We start from the raw sequence: 6,000 nt of genomic DNA, 5'->3' as shown, positions 1-6,000 counted from the left end.
CCATGCTGAAGACAAGTTTGTTTTAGGCAAATCTGTGAACAGAGCGACAGTGTTCTTATTTTGGAGAATAATAAAACTGATTAATATAGTACAACCGGGAAGTATTGATATCTCTGGATGACTAACAATGCTGAGGGTGTCTATTTGTAATTAATTCCAGCTAGTAATGAGCTAATAAAGTGCAGCTCATCCCAGTCCTTGTAATGCATATGCCCACGGCGGTCCTTTAGCGGAATAATAGACTGATGTTCGGTGAGTTATATCAGAATGACAATTGTAGGATGACCCGTGTGCATATGATATGGCAAAGTTAGATTTATAGCTGGATTATTGACATCCACATTAATAACACTAATCAAGTCGAGTAGTTGTCTGCTGTACTCAACAACAATCCCTCCTCCCCAGTGGCTTGTTGGACATGTATCACATTGACAGTTCAGTGTTGTATTGGTGTACTCAGCATCAACCCCCACTCTCGAGTGGCTTGTACATATATCACAGTGACAGTTCATTATTGTATTGTTGTACTCGGCAACAATCCCTACTTGCCAGTGGCTTGTTGTACATATATCACAGTGACAGTTCATTATTGTATTGGTGTACTCAGCAACAATCCCTACTTGCCAGTGGCTTGTTGTACATATATCACAGTGACGGTTCATTATTTTATTGGTGTACTCAGCAACAATCCCCACTCTCCAGTGGCTTTTTGGTATATGTATAACAGAGCCAGTCCAGTATTGTTTGGTGTACTGAGCAACAATCCCCACTCTCCAGTGGCTTTTTGGTATATGTATAACAGAGCCAGTCCAGTATTGTTTTGGTGTACTCAGCAACAATCCCCACTCTCCAGTGAGTTGTTGGACATTACTTTGCCACATACACTGTTTCATTCTGGCGAAGTATTTGATTTAGCAACCTGCGGATTGTCGTGCGTTTTCTCCGGGCTCTGTCCTGCTTCCTCCCACCATAATGCTTAAAACACTAATCAAATGAATAAATAAATACATTTCTGTTACCCCTTACTGGCGGAGATGCACGCTGCAAACTGATGGTAGGCTATGAAGAACACAGGGTTAATGTAAAGTGGGGTAGCTTATTTTGTGTCGAAACTTTTAAGTGCGTCTTATTGAAAGTCGGCAAGGCAAATAAAACTTGTAAACCATCGTGGTGTTTTCCCTTCAGCCTCTTATACTGACAGGGATTTGTTCTACTTTCGTCTTCGATAAGACGTCGGCAGGGGGAAAATGATCTAAACACTACGCGACCTTTCATAAACTCAATTTTCTCCCCACAGGCCAAAATAGTCCACCAGTACAGCGGTTTGTTGGCTCTAAACTGCTCGGCAGGGCAAACGATGAAAACAAATAGGATAAATATAAAGGGCAATTGGGAAGGAGGACGAAGTGTTTATTGTCAGCTGGTTTAGAACTCGTCTAGATCGTCAAGAGAGACAAGCGCCTGCGTCGGCTCGGCAAACATGTATGTGTGTGTGTACGTATGGATATCAAGTATTAGTAATTCCCGGCTGTCGCGATATAAATACAGGGGGCTAGGGGATCTGCTGGGATGGGGGAAGAACGTAGGCCATCTGGTAAATATAGTCTGAAGTACTTATGAAGTGCTCCTCTGAAGATACAGTGAGATTTTACCAGAGTTCTTCATCCCAAGCCGGGAAAAACAACATTACTGTAACGGTAATGAATCTAGAAAGACACAAGGCCGCTGATTTTGCCACGTGAAATCCAGCATTTGTAAGAGATTTGAACAATTTTAAACCGTGTACAAGGAATACGGTTTACAGTATATATCGTACAATTTGACTTTTAAAAATTGGCGTTTAACCTTGTATCTTGTTTTTGTGTGAAACTACGTATTTTTGTAAGGGGAGGGAAACCCTCAGTAACAAAGACGTTTGTGAGGATCCCTAGCTTTTTACATTACCCCGCCATCATCAGCACTTTATTAGCGGCATTTCTTCGTTTATGGCCCGGCGTTTACTTAAGCCTGTCCCCGGTACATTGACGTCAAAAGTCGCAAGGTCTTTCACAGTTCACTACATTCACGGAATGTGTCATTGTTTACTGAGTTGCAGGAATGTTTCGTCAATAATAGCCCATCGACGTGAAATTCGGTGACATTTTTTCTTCTACCAGTTTCATCTATATATAGGTATCTGTTTTTGTGGTAAACAATGCCCCATTTTGACTGTTAAGTTTCTTTTCTCAAATAAGTAAGACTATATATTTACAAACGTCCTAAACAGTATCTTTATTAAACGGTATTAGCTAGACATTTTTTTTCCATTCCGACTGGACATCGTTATTTTCAGTGTCATTTCGTCAACCTCATCCATAGATATAGTCACTGAAGGTCATAAATTACTGTGTAGTTTAGGTTTTATATGTTTGTTTTTATTCCAGTGCTCATAAAGAAGTTGGCCTACAAAACACAGACAGCTGATATAGGAAAGATATATCTTAAGCGTCATATACAACCGCTGCAAGGTTAAAACTAACGAATAACGCGTCCCTAGGTCTCCAGTAACAGCAGGTTACGCTTCCCGTAAATAAACACTAACACAAAAAGAAGGATGATAGAGAAAAGTTGAGTGAATGTCTACGTTGGTCTAAATATGTCTTAACAGATTTTTGAGTGGAAAGTATGTACGCTTTAGGGTAACGACAAAAATTCTCTAGTTCGGGATTTCTGATTAAAGGTTAAGACCATATTGAGTTTTGAAGCTATGATGGAATAGTATGACTATCTCAGGTTTAAAAGATTTGTTCGGAAGGCCGAAGAAGGCCTTCGTATGGACTTGTGTTATGAGTAACGATATAGTATTGTTTGTTCGTTTTTTTTTTTTTTGAACGCCAGTTTAATTCATTATGGCCACCTTGTGTTTAAATGGTCTACTATGGTAGTCTGTTACTACCACATCACGTTTGGGGATCTAAGCGATCTCGGTAATTCCACTAATGTAGGCTGTCCTGTCATAGCGTCAGTCATTGTAAATTAGCCGTCTGTATACAGATAACACCGCCACGGCCTCTAAACGTTATTGGATGCACTGTGTAAAGTGAAGAGTGCTAATTGCGAGGCGCGTTTGAAGAGTACTTCAGGTTCTGTGACGTAATAAGCCTCCTGATATCGATCAACTCCAACCATCCTGGCAGAAACTGACACAAACACGTGTCTTTCGGTTACACCGAACCATTCGTCGTGTAAGTGAAACGACTCGACACGTGCTAGCAACGTAAACATCTGGTTCTCTGTATCAGTGTACTTACCTACAACAGGCTGCCCGACCCCATCTGTATTACCTGACACGTCAGTTTGCTTACCCATAGGCTGTCCGACCACACTGTATTACCTGACATGTACGTCACTGTGCTTACTCACTTCACAGAGGGTGCCCGACTACATATGTGTTACCTAACCCGTCAGTGTGCTTACCCACATCACACAGAGGGTGCTGGACCCCATCTGCAAAAAAAAAAAAAAAAGGAAAAAAAAAACAGCCATTAATATCGTACCGACCCCATCTGTATTACCTGATACGTCAGTTTACTTACCCACAACACACAGGCTGCCCGGCTACATCTGTATTACCTGACACGTCAGTTTACTTACCCTCATCATACAGGCTGCCCGGTCCCATCTGTATTACCTGACCCGTGAGTTTGCTTACCCACAGCACAGTGGGTGCTTGACCCCATCTAAATTACCTAATCCGTCAAATTCCTTACCCAAATCCGTTAGACTACCTAACCCGTCCTTCACAGCACTGTGAATTGAACAGGAGCGAGGGTCAACAGCCACTCGAAGTGGGGAAAGTGTACTTCACTATAAAGGAGGCTATTTTGTGTTGTGTTCTCAGGAATTCAGGATTCGGGAATGATTCAGAAATGCCATGGTGTGTGTCCTTTTTATGAATGATACACACTTACACTTAATTCAGGAATGGCATGGTCTGTGTCGTGTTTATAAATGATTCAAATCGACCACGTCATTCACGATTGTCACGGTCGTAGTTGTGAATGATACACACTGACCACGTAATTCACGAATGACATGGTGCCTGTCGTGTTTCTGAATGACGCACACTGACCACGTAATTCACGAATGACATGGTGCCTGTCGTGTTTCTGAATGACACACACTGACCACGTAATTCACGAATGACATGGTGCTTGTCGTGTTTCTGGAATAATACACAGACCACGTAATTCAGAAATGCAATGGTCTGTGTCGCCTTTGTAAATGATATGGACCTTGCTGGCTGTGCAGATGGTTACAGCGCTGGTTCTCAAAAACTAACAGGCTCTTGGTCAGTGAGGTCGCGTGTTCGAATCCAATCATTGCTGCTTTGACTGCGGCAGTCGGCAGTTTTTTTGTCAGGTACCTGAAGGTTTATTTCGACCGCTCCGATTTCCTCTTCTCGTAAACCTGACAGCAGGATTTTATATACATGTAAGTGAAGGTGAAGAATTCTTCAGTACAGCTTTAAACACATTGGTCATACACTTCAGGAGTACCATGGTACATGTTGGAGTAGCGTTTCTGAATGATATACTAGGCAGGATCAGTTTCCCTGGGCATGCTGCTTTTCTCCTGTTTTAACACTGAAAGTATCGTATAAGTGAAAAAAATCTTCAATTTGGCATTAAACAACAATCATATAAATAAATAAAGTGATAAACTTTGGTTAAGGCATTTAGCGGTGTGGAGGGTGTAAAAACGTGTAAAATTGATGTATGCAAGTGAATTTAAGGGCATATACAATCGTGAGCATTGCCAGCAAGTAAATGAACGCAGATTAAGTCTGTTTTTGTTAAACGTTTGCACAATTCTGCACAATGCCAAACACTGGAGCCTAGCTGTCAATGTTTATGGGGGGTTTTGGCTACAGGGCATGAAAATTCCCATCTGAATCACAGGATCAAAGCGAGCAAGGAGTTGTGTTGGTTTAGGTGAGGTGAAAGATGATGTTGCCCACTGCCTTTGCCTGATATGTAATGTATAGAAAGGTAGACATCATTGTTTTGATTTGAATTTAAATATTGAAAATGGCAGAAACCTAATACCGTCAGTGAAGAGGTACATTCGTATCATTCTGTCTGAAACTATATAGTCGCTCGATATTTTTATTTATATATAGGTAGTACTTTCAGAACTCACTAGTTACGCCCCGCCATTTTCCAGCTGAAATGTGATATTAAACTATCCATTTGGTATCCCTAAACTAAAGAATGAATTTTGGTGAATAGCAATATTATATTTCAACCAAGGGGATAATACGAATGATACAAAATATATTTTTGTTTCACATTAGCTGAGGGGCTGATTCAATTCCGCAAGCAGAAAATAACATGTACCAGCCTAATTTTTTCGTCTTGATGCGATAACAGAATACGTCATTCGTTCGTTTGGTTTGATGCGAGTCGCAGTTAAAAAAGATTGGGTTATGGTTATATACTGTTAGACAGAAATGTGGTTTAGACAAAGTAAACAAAAATTAAATAGGGTATACAGATCTGGGAAAAAACTATGGGGTGTGCAAGATTAGACGATAATTACAGGATAAACGATAAGTTATAAGAAATCGAAGAAGCGTCATTCTTTTGTGCTTACGGGACACAATGAAAAGTTTTTACTATGTTTGCCCGTATTGTAGGTTCCAAAATCATGTAGATTTTGAATTTTTAGTGAGTTACATCTTTGTTACTCTCAATAACGCTATACCTTACATTATTTATACCACCATTCTGTAGTCGCTAATCTGTGAACTGTGCCGTGTGTCTAGACACCAGCGCTGTAGAACTGACGAGGCTCAGCCCGGCAGTTTCACCCTTATACAGACCCCACTCTCCAGGCCTCGGAGCTCTGATGTTTTTTTCGCTGGTCTACTCGACCACATGCCACTGGAGTGCTGCTCTACTGACCAGCGAGTGCCGCTTCACGCCCAGAACGCTATCGATCGGCCGCAATCACGATAAA

Source organism: Liolophura sinensis, chromosome 6 (assembly GCF_032854445.1).
Source record: "Liolophura sinensis isolate JHLJ2023 chromosome 6, CUHK_Ljap_v2, whole genome shotgun sequence".
In the NCBI taxonomy this organism is placed as follows: domain Eukaryota; kingdom Metazoa; phylum Mollusca; class Polyplacophora; order Chitonida; family Chitonidae; genus Liolophura; species Liolophura sinensis.
This window is presented reverse-complemented; position numbering follows the sequence as displayed.